This window comes from Mauremys reevesii, linkage group 3 (genome assembly GCF_016161935.1).
Source record: "Mauremys reevesii isolate NIE-2019 linkage group 3, ASM1616193v1, whole genome shotgun sequence".
Taxonomy (NCBI): Eukaryota; Metazoa; Chordata; order Testudines; family Geoemydidae; genus Mauremys; species Mauremys reevesii.
The window spans coordinates 62,856,303-62,872,317 of NC_052625.1; the positions used below are offsets into that span (position 1 = coordinate 62,856,303).

At 40.8% G+C, this 16,015-nt stretch overlaps 1 protein-coding gene and 1 long non-coding RNA gene across 3 annotated transcripts in view; one reads left to right on the top strand and one right to left on the bottom strand.

Moving 5' to 3' along the window:
* The window catches only part of ZFAND3 (zinc finger AN1-type containing 3), a 230,188-nt gene that overhangs the window by 176,570 nt on the left and 37,603 nt on the right, over positions 1–16,015 (bottom strand). The window lies entirely within an intron of this gene.
* LOC120401467 lies at positions 3,577–8,029 on the top strand. Its single transcript, XR_005596459.1, has 3 exons — positions 3,577–3,765; positions 5,316–5,395; positions 7,470–8,029. It is a non-coding gene; the product is annotated as an uncharacterized LOC120401467 (long non-coding RNA).

Sequence of the window (16,015 nt, forward strand, 5' to 3'; positions counted from 1 at the left end):
ACAAGGGCCCCCCATGAGAATATAGTATTCTATAGTATTGCAACTTTTTTTTTTATGGAAGGGGCCCCCAAAATTGCTTTGCCTCAGGCCCCCTGAATCCTCTGGGCAGCCCTGGCCATGAATGCTCACAAAATTAAGATTCAGAGATATTCAAATAAACTTTATTTAATAAAGATTCATTTTAGTGGAAATAAACAAAACCTTACTTACTATTATAAATATACCATCATAACAACATATTACAATAATTAAATCAAACTAACCCCCTTTCCATGCCCTCTCTCTCTAGGCTGGATTTGGCCAGCATCAGCTTCCAGTCATTGGAACTCATTGAGATTCAACAACCCTCTGCTCTCAGAAATCTCCTCCCATGTGAAACCCACCACTGAGCATTCCCTGGCTAACTACTCTTTGTTTTATCCTCAACAATGGAAAATTAGCACTACTAAAACATCAGAGTCACCTAAGCCAACAAGTAGCAGGCCCGTGGGCTTGCATGTTCCAGGCTCTGATGGGTGCGTGAGATACGTTCAGGTTGTGCAGCCGGAGTAACATGTGTCCCCTCACGCCCGTCACGCAGATCCTGAATATGCAGGAGCCCCCAACCCTGCTCCCTGGTAGAAGCGCCGGAGCAGGACAAGCCCCTGACCCCACTCCCCGGCATGAGCGCCAGGCGGGCAGAGCCAATGGTGCTTGAGGGCCAAATTGAAAAGGTCTGATGGGCTGGACGCAGCCCGTGGGCCATAGTTTGCCCACCCCATACTAATTTGTAAGCACTTACACCACTGGCAGGACTGATGCACCCGCACCATTCCTAAAAAGCATAAGAATTTTTCTATGCTCGAAGCACCCCTTCAATGCTTGAGTAGAGTCAGATTTCCCTAAATACTGGTTCAGAGCTTTTATTTGAAAAGTGTGTGTGTGTGTGTGTGTGTGTGTGTGTGTGTGTGTGTGTGTGTGATCACTTGATATACATTTGCACAATAGATACGATTTCAGAACAATTGGAAAATCCCAGAATCTGCATTTTTATTGGGACTAAGGGCTTGTCTATGCAGCCAGCAAAGCACACTAGAGGGGTGTGATTTGCAGAGCACACTAAAATGGTGCATTCCAACTGCACCATGTAGACCTTGCTGGCGCACTTCAAATATACTTAGTTCAAACTGTTTAATGTGTAGTAGGTATCTTTTAGAGCATGCCATGAGGGTCTATGCGGGGCAGTTGGAGTGCAGCATGTTAGGGCTCTCTACAAATCATCCCACTAGCGTGCTTTGCCATGCCGTGTACATAAGCCCTGAGACATTCCAGCATGCCATGTGAAGGGTTCCAAATGAGCAGTTCAAACTGTTGTATGCTAAATTAAAAGTGGTGTGAACTGCAATAGAAATTCCAAACTGAAACCGGTAACATTAATACAGTAGTAAGGTTAAGAAATGAAGCACAGAAGTTCTTTTACAACTTAGTTGCAATGAATTGGCAGTAGAAAAACTCTGATCTGCTTCAGTGACACTGTAATTGGAATGGTGATTAAATGCTTCCTGGGCCTTTTCCAGAATGGCAATTATACAGCAGGATCTCAGCATCGCTACAGCCTAAACATCTTAGCTCACTGACTGATACCCATCCAGCATGTCAGAGGTCATATGTCTGAGAAATACTTTAATTAATGAATGGCATGACATGCAACAAAGACTATACATAAGCCTCCTTACTGCATATGTAATGGACATATTGTTTAATGTATTCAGCAACCTGAGACAACTATATGTATGTTAGAGCAGTGCATTTGTACCACTGTAGCTAATAGTCTGTCAACATGTCCATTATACAGCAATTTTCAAAGGTTTATAATTCTGCTGAAGAATCTGTTGAGCTAATCTTTGCATAGAGTAAAAGCAATACTGTAACCCATGTATGTATATGTTCATCCAAGTAGGCCAGTAGATTATTTAGTGTTAAAGAAAATGGATCTAACCCTATATATTAGTTTTTCTTTATATTGCTTTTCATCGGTGTCATCCACAGCACCGTAACACTTCACCTTGTATAGGGAGGATAATTAGACATTGTTAATTAGACCCTCAATCAACCCCTTGGATATTTTGTATAAATTGTATACGAGCTTCTTAACAGAACGATTTAACTGTTCTATAAAGTGAGAGTAAAATTTGGGAACAGTGTATGGAATAGTGAGGATGCCAATGGTGAAGGGTTCCAGATGAGCAGTTCAAACTGTTGTATGCTATGTTAAAAAGTGGAGTGAACTGCAACAGATTTTCCAAACTGAAACCAATAACATTAAACCTTATTACTGTATAAGAAATGAAGCACACAATCAGGAAATATATAGTTAATGATGAAAGCTCAAACTTAACTTTACTCTTGTGCTCATGCTTGAAAAGCAGTCTACTGAAGAAGAGCTCTGTGAAAGCTTGAAAGCTTGTCTCTCTCACCAACAGAAGTTGGTCCAATAAAAGATATTACCTCACCCACCTTGTCCTCCTATTGTAAATTAGTCAGTTTATGTAAGATTACACACACACACTTAAAAGGTGGCAGAATATTTTAGCACTCAAAAGTTAAGAAACGTCAGCACTAAGGTCACCCATGCTGCCTTATTTTGGCCCCTTTGTGGGTATTCATTATAATACAGTCTTTCATTCAGTCCACAGCAGAGATGGTGTGCACCATAGGTGCTGACTCCATGGGTGCTCCAGCCCTGGAGCATCCACAGAAAAAAAAAGAAAAAAAAAGTGGTGGGGGCTGCTAGCACCCACCATTCAGCACCCGCCCCCTCTGCCCCGTGCCTCCCACCCGCTGGAATCAGCTGTTCCACGACCTGCAGGAGGCGCTGGGGGTGGGGAAGAGGAGCAAGAGCTGGGCGCGCTCAGGGGAGGGGGCTGAACAGAGTGGAAAGATGCGGGGCAAAAAGAGGTAGGGCAGGGGTGGGGCCTTGGGGGAAAGAAGTGGAGTGGGGGTGGGGCTTGAGGGCAACCATCCCCCAGCACATTAGAAACTTGGCTTATATGTTGTTCACTGAATAATAAGTTATTCAATATCTTGTTTTATTCTTATTAGTCAATGTATGGCACCATGGCTGCACACCATCCAAACCCTGCTCAGTTCCGGTGCCACAAAGGCTTCCAAAAGCCAGCAGCAGCAACTGCATGGAAAGTACTGCTCAGTTCTGGGTTGGAGTACGTCATCACTGTGGGGAAGGTGCATGCCCAGTCCAGTCCATGCAGGAGTTGTGAGGGGATGGAGCATACCCAGTGCAGACAGAATTTTGGACGATTTATCTGCTAATCTATAACAAGTTTCTACTGAGCATATGCAAATTGAGATTTTTCAAAGTCTTATAAATTGCCCAAATGTGGCTGTTTTTTCATAGGGAAGTGTCACGGGTGACTGAGCCCTTTAAGAGGGAGCAAGGGTTCCAGTGCACCTGTGACTGATTACCTGTCACCCAATTGGGCAGGGAAGGAACCTTGACCTTATAAGGGAAATGGATGTGCCCAGGGTGAAGTAAGAGGAGACCTGCTGAAAAGGCTCAAGAAGAAAGGAGCGGGGGAAACTGCTGGAGGAGTGGCCAGACAGTCTAGCAGACACAGGCCTAGGAAGTGGGTCTCTGCAACCTCCTGACCTCAAGGGGACAGACTGATTCCATAGAGCTTGGGAAGGGCTGATAACTGTACTAAGCAGAGAGGCTTGGAACCTGAGAGACCTCGAGTAAGAGGAGCCGTGCCCAGCTGGAGACTGGGGGTGAGTAGGAAGAGGCTTTACTTTGGGTTTCTTTTAATAAACCAGCCCTCAAGAAAGGGGTTTGTTATTGGACATAAACCTCAGTAGATTATTCCTGGGAACATCATGTGAAGGGGAAATCGATGCAGGGGCCTACAGACCCACATCAAGCCATAAAGGGGTGATGAGGAGGCAGCTGCCCTTTCATAAGAAGGTAAAAAGGTCTCTCTCTGAAACAAAGGCCACCCCAAATTTCAAGTCCCAGCTCCAAGCCACTGAGGTGATAACTATAAGAGGGGTAGCCATGTTAGTCTGGATCTGTAAAAGCAGCAAAGAATCCTGTGGCACCTTATAGACTAACAGACGTTTTGGAGCATGAGCTTTCGTGGGTGAATACCCACTTCGTGGGATGCAAGTAGTGGAAATTTCCAGGGGCAGGTATATATTATATATATGAAAGCAAGAAGCAAGCTAGAGATAACGAGGTTAGTTCAATCAGGGAGGATGAGGCCCTGTTCTAGCAGTTGAGGTGTGAAAACCAAGGGAGGAGAAACTGGTTTTGTAGTTACCACAGGATTCTTTGCTGAGGTGATAACGTTTCTCAAAGACATGGTTGTAAAAATGTGCAAAAATGTATTTTTCCCTAATGTTGTTCTTGGAAACAGCTGCTGAAGCCTTCCGTAAAAAGAGTTCAGCCTTAAGGAGACACCTGGACTTGAAGATTTCAACTTTAACAGTTTAAATTTGGCCAAGTTATAAGAACTGAAAACAGGATAATATAATGGGAAGTGCTGAGGCAAGCTTAACTATAGGTGGCACCACAAGCACTGACTATAGTAAGAAATTCTAGTTACTATTAAACATGTGTAGAGCACTAATCATATCGGGGAACTACAAGCTTAGAGTAAGTTATAGTACACACAGCATGTTTCCATGTCTAGTATTCATGTTTGAGGAAAATGAGTTCAGTAGTCTAAAGGTACGAATTTTTAAACTTGAACACAACCTAAAGATTGAGACAGCAAATGCTCTAAATCAGTCTAAGTTTTGAATACATCTAAAAAAGTCTGAGGTCTTGTCTGTACTGCACGTTAGCTCAAGTTATTACATTCGGGATTTGTCCACAGAGCAGCTAGGAGGGGGCTTCTTAGAGTGGCTAGACAGACACACGATAGCTCTGCTTGAGTTAGTGCTCTAAAAAATAGCAGTCTGGCTGCGGCAGTATGGGCAGCAGCTTGGGCTAGTCATCCAAGTGCAATCCTAGTGGAGCCCATGGCATTGAGGCTATGCTGCTATTTTGTGCATGCTAGGTCAAGCACAGATAGCATGTCTGCTTATGTGTGTTGGGAAGCACCCGCTCAGTTGCTGTATAGACATACCTTCCAAATACTACTGAAGTGAGAATAGTCCTACTGCGGAAACACTTCACAGTGATTTAGCAACACAGGCCTTGTCTACACCACAAGGGTAGATCAATCTAAATTACGCAACTTCAGCTACGTGAATAACTACATTACGCAATGTCGACGGGAGACACTCTCCTATCAACTCCCCTTGCGCTTCTTGTTCAGGTGGAGTACAGGAGTCGACGGGAGAGTGATCGGCGGTCAATTTAACCCCCCATGCATCGATCGCCGCGTGTCAAACCCCGGTAAGTGTAGACAAGCCCACAGAGTGAGTAGATTAATAGCTAATAAATGTGTTAACTTGAGCTGTAGCTGGATCCCCTCACTGCTTCAACTCTCACACCCTGATGGGTTCAAGCTTAAAGTAACACTTAACTCAAGCTAGAGAGATTTATTTGTGTAGATGTGAGTTGGGCTAGAGGCTAACACTGCAGAGAAAGCAAACCCTGAGTGAGAGATTTTACAAGTAAATGTTTGAAGTCTGCAAGTTAGAAGTATTAAACCCTTTTTCTTTCAACATTGCCTGCTTTGTAGAGGAGAGAAAAAGAAACCAAGCCTGAAAAATGTGGCTACTATATACTTATATAAGAAAGCCTAATTGAAATTTGTCACTATGATACTATAATGTGGGACAATGTTAAATGTACAAGCCCAGAGGGACAAATTTAAGGTTGACCTTTCATATTTAACTCTATCTTTCATGATATGATTACTTTACTTCACTGCTTTGACACTGCATGCAAGGGGGTTTTTTGCATGGTATATTCCTTGCATTTTTGAAGGAAAAGGGATTACCAATGAAGCTTGCAAATTCCATAATCATGAACTATCTAATTTAATGTCTCCCAAGCATCCAAACACAGGAAATTTATCCCTTAATTTTTAATCACTTTAGAGATTTAGATTTAAAAAAAAAAAAAAAAGCCCAGCACTTAGAATTTAACTCCTGTTTCACCACTTTAGTTGGCAATAGTTAAATCCATCCCCATAGTAAAATTTATGCTAATTCTGCCTTAATCATGCAAATTAAGTAACTTGGTACCATTGGGGCAGGCAGGAACCATCTCTTTCTGTTCCGGAAGGCACCTCCAGCAGCCATTAGTAACAAACCACTCCTCACCCCCAACAAATCAGTTTCCCAGGAATCTTCTATCTTAGGCCCTTGGCTAGGCCCACAGCCTGGGGCTTTCCTAGGCCAGAGCTCCCCAGCTCCTCTAGCCTTCCCCCAGCCCTGTTCCACTCCCAGTACCCTGCTCAGCTCCCTAACAGCCAAGCCCTTTTCTCTCTACAAGAGGAGAGAGAGACCTGAGCTTCTGGCAGCTCTGGCCTTCTTATAAGGCCCAGTTAGTCTGTTTGGGGCATGGCCCCAGCTGCAGCCAGTTCCCCCAATCAGCCAGGGTTTTGCTCCCTTCCCCAGCCTCAGCCCCAGCCTTCTGCAGGGCTTTTCCAACCCCTTCAGGGCTGGAGCAGTTAACCACCCTGCTACACTACAAATTGAAATAAAATATTCCATAAAGACATGCTTGGTTAGTTATTCTTTACTTACGACACTCCCACCTTCATACTTTCCTTCCCTTTTTCCTCACTAGATAAATTAATACAAGATATCACATTGGTGTTAAATTTAGTTCAGATGAACTGATGTTAGCAGCATAGTGAGAGCCATTCTCAACAAGCAAACTAGCTGCCAACCCCATTTTCAGCACTGTTGCAGAATCTGTAGAAAGTAGTCAGGGGAGTTGCCTATACTTGGGCTCCCAATAATGATAACTCTGCTTCAGCTGAAACAGCATTAAATACCAGAGGGACTTTCTGATGATTTCTCTAGCACAGATGAGTTCTATAAGATGGTTCTTTAGCCCTCACCTGGATGGGAAGACCTGAAAGAAATTCTGTCTCATGTTGTGCTCTAAAAGTGATTGAGCGTGTGTTAATCAAGACTAGTCCTCTCTACCACGAATGTTCTGCCTCTGACTCCTGGAATTTGGGACACCAACCATGTTAGTGTTCCTTACTAATGCAAGAATTTTGGTAGGTTGCAGATGGAAAATGTTTGAGTTAACAGACAAGGGCCTGAGTAAAGGTTTTAATAATCTGGACTAGAACACTGAACTGGATTTGGAATGGAATGGGGAGTAAGACAGAAAATGCTTTTGTAATGGCCTCTTGCCAGTCTCTCCCACTCAAAAAGCCTGCTGTCATGTCCTTAAAATGCAGCCATTCTGATTTAGCATGTACTAATTGAGTATACTGTAGTATTCTTTTGCATTTATATTGCATCTTTCATACTGAAGCACTACATAAATTTTACACATTCAGAAGCAATGAAGTGCGCCAGCCTCTGTGGCAAAAGCCAGCAGCCAGCCAGAAAACAGGACACTGCACAACAGCAGAAAGAGGAAATGTACACGGACAGCAGGACAACCCCCTACTCTTAGAGAATGCATCATCGGCCTTGACACCTACACACAGCTGACGGAATTTCAGTTAAGGTCTTGCCTGAACTTCATAGAACTAAATGCATCTAAATTGAGGATGAAAGGCTGAGACAGGTCTATCTATATTTAATCTGTATTTCCAGGGAAAGTAACAACTACCAAGCAGACCAACTCATCCCCTTGCAGCAGAGTCTAAATTGTCCACATTGCTACTTTGCATTTTCTTTTTGAAGTCAGCCTCCCTGCAGAAAATGCTATTGTCAAACATTCCCCCTCCTCAAAATCACTTGCAATCTTTTCATGTATATCCTGTATACTTCACTTCCCTTCAGGCTCAAAAGAAGCAAAAAGGATACAGGAAGTGTGTGCGCGCATGCTAAGTATGTACAGAATATGAAGGGCTGTTACTGGCAAAGGTGTGAATAAAAAAAACTCACAAGTTCTGACCTACCCACCTTCCACTTATTCCTCTAGAGCATAAATTTTTATGTACTGCTGTTGCACTTACATGTGGCCTCCATGGAGACACAACCATCTCTCTGAGATTTTACAATATCCAATTACCTTGTTCCTTAGACCAGGTACTCTGATAAGGGACTTGCAAATACCTACCTTATGCCTGTACTCCTTTCCCCAAATAATCTCATTAAGATCTACAAAGCAAGTCATGTTTGAAGAAAACTGGTACAGTTATCACTGAGTTGTGTTTGCAAAATTTCTAATATATAGGGAATTTCTCACACGTAGAAGTCAGGTAACAATATAGATTTTACGGACTCTTGCAAAAAATTAATTTCTAGGGCCGAAGTCAAGTGTTTAATTCACAAAGAGGCTAAGAAAGCCACAATTAGCTGAAAAAGGGAGAAATATAATAAAAGTTCAATCTCAACCTTAATGCTGAATTCCCTGTGCACCAAGATGGCCTCATGATTCTTTTAATGTATGTTGTAACATGCAGCAGAACTGAGAGACTAATACAGGTGAAGATATAAGGTCACTAAAAGTTACAGGAGAAGACTCAGAGGACTCAAGTCTTTATCTGTAACATGAATATTGAAGGAAATACATTTTCAATGAACAAAGTAAACATGGAGAAAATGTTAGAGATTTACAAAATGCTGAATATGCCTAAAAAGGTTAGAACTTCACAATGAAGAACAGATGCCATGCAAGTTGTGTATTTTCAAGGAACTTCCCCCTTTGAATGTAGGTTAAATATGAATAATTATAAGTTTCTCAGTCAAAAGGAGCTTTTATACATCCCCTTCAATACCGTTTCCTAAAAATAAACAAAGACTCCCCACAAACTGATGCAGCTTCAACAACAAATGAGAACATTTACAAAACAATGAAAGGGTGGCGCAAACAAAAGCAAAGTCAAGAATGAACCCAGAGTTCACTCTGTAGTATTGCATCACATACATATCTCTCATTGATCTCTATGACCTAGCCATAGCAGGTGAATTAAGGACAGAATGGCAGCCTTAACTTTTAAATTTCCTTATTTTTCTTGCTCACTGATACCACTGTAGGTTATTTAAACATTTCTGTCTTTGAATACTATGCTTATAACATAAAGCTGCTTGAAAAGCAAAGGCAGCGCCCTGATCAGGTGTTTCCAATTACATCTTATTAGATTCTTCTTTCTGAAAAGTACAAGTAATAAACAAAGTGTTAACTTTATGTTAACACATCTCTTTAAAACGTCTTTAACTACTAGAACAATGATTTTGACTCATAAGTCAATTTTATATCGAGTGCTATGATTATATGGGAGCTATTGGACACGTCTTTAATTCTCTTCAGCCAGCTTTGTGACACACTCATCGTACAAGAGAAATATAGCACTTCAATTCTTCAGACATTTAAGGTGAAAGGGTATAATAAGTGATACGTAAACTATCCGGTATTCCTGGTTAACACTGTACCAGCTACTATGTACAGCCTGTTTTTTACTGTAGGATATTAATGGAGGTGGCACATTTCGCTGTTAGTTGGCACAAGCTTTTAGATTTCCACAGCTTGCCAAAGGGCACTTTCAGGGCACACATGTACACTATGCAGACATATGAGAGAAGATAAGTTCAGGGAACAGAATGCTGTTGAGATGTCAATCCCTTCTGCACTAAACAAGTAAAGTCTCATTGCCAGAGTTGCTTCTCCTGTAGAGAGAGACCACAATCCATTCGAACACCACTGCTGAGTATCCGGGCATAAAGAGTTCTTCAAGAGAGACTCATGGACCCAAGCGATTGTTATAAAAATGCCAAGGCTCAAATGGGGGAGAAGGATGGTGTCTATACAATCACCAATTCTGCTAAAATACTCTGCTACGCTTGTCTTTGGCTAAAGTGATTTTTTTCTCAGTACACTGTTCTCTTTAATTGGGATACAATTGCTACTAAGACTTTGCATCAGAGCTAGTCAAACATGTTCCAACTTCAGCAACCACTCTAGAAATTACAGAACTGGGCTTCTAGTGATTGCCTAATTGACTACAGCATAAACAAATTCACCTTTGGACTAACAAAGGAAGTTTGGAAGTTAACAGCTAAGGAGGAGTGTCAAAAGACACCACCTCTTAATCTTAACTTCAGGGTCACTACTGTGATGTTATAATTAAACAGCAATTATTTTACTTAATTCTGAAGAACAGCAACTTCTAAATCATAACAGGAATTTGTCATAATCTTTTATAGTATACCTATCACAAAAATGTTTATGTTAAGTAAATAAAAGTAAAAACATTCAAGTCTGCAAGTTTCAGCAGGATGAAATAATCTAAAGTAAAATTTAGCACACACCATGTCAAGAGCTCAGGTAACAAACAGCACAGACCCAAATCTTTCATGATCCCATGAGAAAAAGGAAACAAAAAAATAAAAGCCACGAGCCAGACAGATATTAATGAACAGGAAGTGTTCTGCAAAACAAGAAATTAATCTAAGCCTAGAGCTGGGCAGATTTTCCATGAAGAAATTCAAAAGGTACATGCATGTAGAAGTCTGAAGCGAAAACAATGAACATCATCATTAGTACAGTCAGAAATATGAGCAATGACAACTTATAGGTAACAATTTCTAGGTCAGTCTATTATAAAGCAGCACTTACAACTGCTCTTAAGAGAAAGAAAAAAGTCTGTGCAAGGCAGCCTCTGCGGTGGGTTTTGTGTTGTTTTTTTTTTTTTAATCAGTTACACATGGATTTCTCCCATAAGAAAAATCAGATTTATATTCTCCATAAAACAAAAAAAGTCCAAAATTTGTCCCATTGGTGTAGAAGTAATATGTCACCTCCTTACTCAAGTCCCTTATTAGAACTACTAAAACAGGAGGCAATACCAAAGTAACTCATTAAGTAACACACATTCCTAGTGAATAAAAAAAGCTGTAAATGCTTTAGTGCAACTTGTTAAATACCAATTCTTTCCAATAAGCAGCCTGTATTGCTAGGAACAAATGCAACAGTCTATATTCACGATGCACTGAAATGGCATACTTGTCAACAGTTACCATTTTAAGACAATGAACTTTTCTCTTTCCATGTTCTTAAGAATCCATATTGTTAAGTCAAAATCTTCTATGGTTACAAAGTTGATTACCAATTAATTAAAAGCTATTTTTTGGTGCATCAGAGCTAATAAGGCTTTTTTTTTTAAGCACAGGGAAAGCTATGATTTCATTTCATGTGATTTCCAACATATGCCAAATAAAAAACACACTTTTCTGAGAAACAAATTTTATGATCAGATAGCACTAGAAAGTTAGTCCCATATCTCTGGACTGTCACTGTTCTGAAGTCTAGAAGCAACATTTATGCCTAAAACTACATGAAAAGAAGCAAAAGGGCAACTTTTTTTAAAACCATGTCACACTTTCTACACAAATTAAAATAATTAAAATACTTTAATATTTAGGCTAAACATGCATCTTCAGATTATCTTAATTTCTTGGTATAGAAGGAGTGAGGGGTCCAGTACATAAGTAGTCACAATGAACCAGATGCTCTACTTGTGTAAATTGTAGTTCAGCTGAAGTCAAAGGAGCCATGACAATTTACACCAGCTCAGGAGGTCCCTAAATGACTAATATACCACAACAATATAACAGTATCACTGCTATTACAGATTATTTGCCCAATAAGATGACACAATGGGTGCTGGTTATATCAGGTATACTTAAGGTTATCTCAGATCTTCTGTTAGCTTGGAATAATATATTGACCATGCATGGTCAATATATATTCTGATTCTTCAGTTTTCAAAATAATAAAGTCATTCAAAATGCAGCAATCAAAAATTCTGCATAGTTTAACTCCAGGTCTCTAATTTCAAGAAGTCAAGAATGAAATTGGGCTTTGGGTCATGTGGAAAGAAGAGAAATATCACAGAGCACATGAGTTCTTTGACCCCTGTGGCAGATGTATTAACCTAGTTACTAACAGCCATGAGTAAAAATTCACTGTCCAATCAAACTGCTTTTTTTCTTTAGCCCGTTCATGAGACTAAATAAGAATTTTTCCAGGGCTCATCTGTACTACCAAAAGGAACCATACTAACTAAGCACATAGCCATGGTTAGGGGTTTCTTATATTTTCTCTTACAATATGGTCAGAAGATACAGCATTAGATAACCATTTTATTCTAGATCTTGAATAGTGTGTTTATGATATAAGCTAAAACACCATTCACTAATGCAGCCATAGCACCATGTTTTCTCTCCACACTGGCAAGAAAATGTCGTTTCTGCAGCAAAGATTGGTTCTAAACAGACGGCAATGGAGGATTCAGACTAACTTTAAAAAAATCTAAGATGCTTTCATTAACTCACGTGGCAGGATTCACACAAAAGAAAAAAATTGTTTTGGGACAAAAGCATTGGAATGGGACTGAAGAGATCTGGGTTCTAATCCTAGCTCTTCCTGCATGACATGGGGCAAGTCACCCTCCTCTCTAGGGCTCAGCTCCCCACCTGTAAATGGAGATTACAGTTCCCTACATCAAGGAACATCATTAAAATACATGGATCTATCCTTTTCAGGCTCTGATATTATAGTGATACGTGCTGTAGAGAAGCCTATAAATAAAAATGAACAAACTCCACTGTCGGTGCTCTTCTGGGACAAGGAGAATGGGTGCCACTTCCTTTGGATTCCATCATCACCATTCCTTTATCATCTAGCTGCATCACTCTTCAGTTATAAAGGCAATAGACTGCAACATTCCATATCTTGCCAACCCAGAAAACAAGAAACCAGGAAAGGAAGTTGAAGAATGGTCTTCTGAATATCAGAACAGACATCTGCCACTATGTTAATAAGCTAAACAGGGGAAAGTCCTAAAAAAGTGCTACAGGAGCGTGGATGTATTAGAGCAGAATTTGTTCCATTATTTCTACCTAACAAGATGACTCGAGCAAATACACATTACAAGTGGGGCTTGGAAAAACTTCCAAACTTACTCGCCAGGGGACAGAGATACTGATTTACTTTGTTTCCCTAACCCCACTGTAACATTTCTACCCTCTCCAAACCCCTTTGTAGGGCTTCTCTGCTACTGAGACAACCATCTTCCTGGGTGCACATGAGGCCTTCTGCACCTCCCAGCTCCTCTGGCCTCTCTCTCTTCACTCTCCTTTATGCAAGACAATTAGCATGCCTTGGGCCACTAGGCTTGCCTTCTCTCAAGCTCTTCCAGGGAAAGAATCATTGGCTCTCCTATCTCATTCAACCTCGCTGAATGGGGTTTTCTGAGCAATGGTTAAAGTTAGGCATGCAATGGCTATTTCGGTAGCTGCAGAGCTCAACAGCTCTATGCATCTTCAGTCTGAGTACTTACATGTGAGCTTCATGAAAATTATATTGGTATAGAATGGAGTCAGCCAGAGCATATGATGCTGGAGAATTAATGACAACTGTCCGGTAGCATTCAGAAACCACACCTTAAGCAAATCACTACATTCTAATTTGTGCTTCCCTTTAACTCACCAACCATGTGCCCATGAAGAAAAGCTGTCTCAGCTTCTCATTTTATCCAGCTGTTTATGCTGCTCCAACACTGTTTCAGCTTTGCTTCCAGTGAAAAAATAAGTTTAGCCTAATTAAATATATCTAAGCCAATTAGACATTTCAGTATAGGAAGGGAACACTCTGTAATAACTGAATACGGAGTTAACACATCTCGGCCTTTGGTTTCCAGAGTTATGTTGCCTAGGATACAATTACTTTAGACAGGAAGTGTCTTCTGGTAATCATTTAACACCCCATAGCATTGACAGTTTATTATGTTCTTAAGCCATTTTCATACCAAGAAAATTTTGTCTGAGAGTGAGTATTCAGAAGGAATGCACAGTATCCAGCCATTCTCAAGAAGCTATTTTCAAGAGGCAGTCAAGCAGGGTAACTCTTTCTGTCTCTCCCACCACAAAAGTTGTACAGGTACCAAGTACCTATTGTCAGTACATCTGAAATAAGAGGAGCCAAAGCAATGTTATTACTTAATTGTCTCACTGGCAGTTAACCCATCCACCCCACCCAAAAGATTTTAAAGTGCAGACAGGAAAAGCAAAAAAATAAAAAAAAATAAAAAAAAAGTTAAATATTGTTAGTATTTCACTAATTAACTTCATATCAACTTCACAGGATTGCCTGTCTACTTTCCTGTAGTGCAACAACATCCCTTGGAAGTCCAAATATGAAATGACTAATGATTAGTACAGTGAACTCAGTCCAAAAAGCACATACACATAATGAAAAGGAGCACTCTCTATAAAGTCTTTATAGATTCACTTCTGTTAAAACTACTGAAGACTAGCATCCTATGCACTAAATCAAAGATAAAGATTAGCGGGATTTACTGAGTAAATGTGGTATATAAGCAAGTTTATTAGACTATTCTGCTATAATTTTTGCCACTCAGAGAACTGAAACACTTAAAAAATAAACATTTGATATAGAAATAACCCTCATTAATGGGATATGTCTACTGTACATATGACTGTATACTTAAGCTTCCACTGTAAATACTACAACAGTCTAATTAAGACTTAAATTCAGGCATATTATTAAACAAAGCAGTGTTTTCCAAGTTTAAAAGCTGCTCTCATAATAGTAAACAAAATATCTATATATTTTTTTAAACAGACAAAAATCTATTCACTGTCACCACCTACTAAAAGGGTAATTCGATTTCGCAACTAATTATTTTGGAAACATTTTGGAAAAATATATAACTCTCCAATAAAGAATGAGAAAAGAATTTAACCTAGGCAGTATTTTCATCAGCTTCAAATTTATTTTTCACAACAACTTCTTATCCTAAAAAACCTCAAAGCTAAGTCTAAGACTGACACTTCCAAATGATCAACTAACTGGTTGTGCTGTTAACTAAATGACTGTTAACCATCCTCTCCACAGAACTTCAGTCATCTCCATGACTATCACATGAGCCTCTCTAGTCCTTTAAACCTCAGCAGTCAACTTCTTCACCATGCCCAGACCTTTCCAGGCCACTCTGTACTAGCAGCTGTGACAAAGTTTCTCCTCTACCTTCGTGGGTCCTGCGCTTATTGGCAGAGTTTGCTCACCTCAGTGATCTTCCCCACAGTCTGGGTCAACTTCTCCTGTATCTGATCAGGAGTTGGGAGGTTTGGGGGGAACCCGGGCCCGTCCTCTACTCCGGGTTCCAGTCCAGGACCCTGTGGACTGCAGCTGTCTATAGTGCCTCCTGTAACAGCTGCATGACAGCTACAACTCCCTGGGCTACTTCCCCATGGCCTCCTCCAAACACCCTCTTTATCCACACCACAGGACCTTCCTCCTGGTATCTGATAATGCTTGTACTCCTCAATCCTCCAGCAGCACACCCTCTCACTCTCAGCTCCTTGCGCCTCTTGCTCCCAGCTCCTCACACGCACTTCCTCTCCTCTGGCTCCTCCTCGCCTGACTGGAGTGAGCTCCTTTTTAAACCCAGGTGCCCTGATTAGCCTGCCTTGATTAGCTGCAGGTGATCTAATCAGCCTGTCTGCCTTAATTGGTTCTAGCAGGTTCCTGATTACTCTAGTGCAGCCCCTGCTCTGGTCACTCAGGGAACAGAAAACTACTCATCCAGTGACCAGTATATTTGCCCTCTACCAGACTCCTGTACCACACTGGCCTGGGTCTGTCACACAGCCCTTAACATAGAGCCCAGTTGCCAAAACAATAGGTGCAACAGAAATTAATAGTGAACTCCTAAACACAAATTAAGCCTCATGCCAGGGAAAAAACACTAACTTGTAAAAATTTCCATCATCTGTCTGCTTAGCAACTCAGACTGCTGTGAACACATCACACCAACGCTCGCTCGCTCTCTGCACTGGTTCCCACTGAATACAGACTCCAATTCAAGGTCTAGTTCAATTCTGTCCTGATATTTAAAGAGCTCCAGAG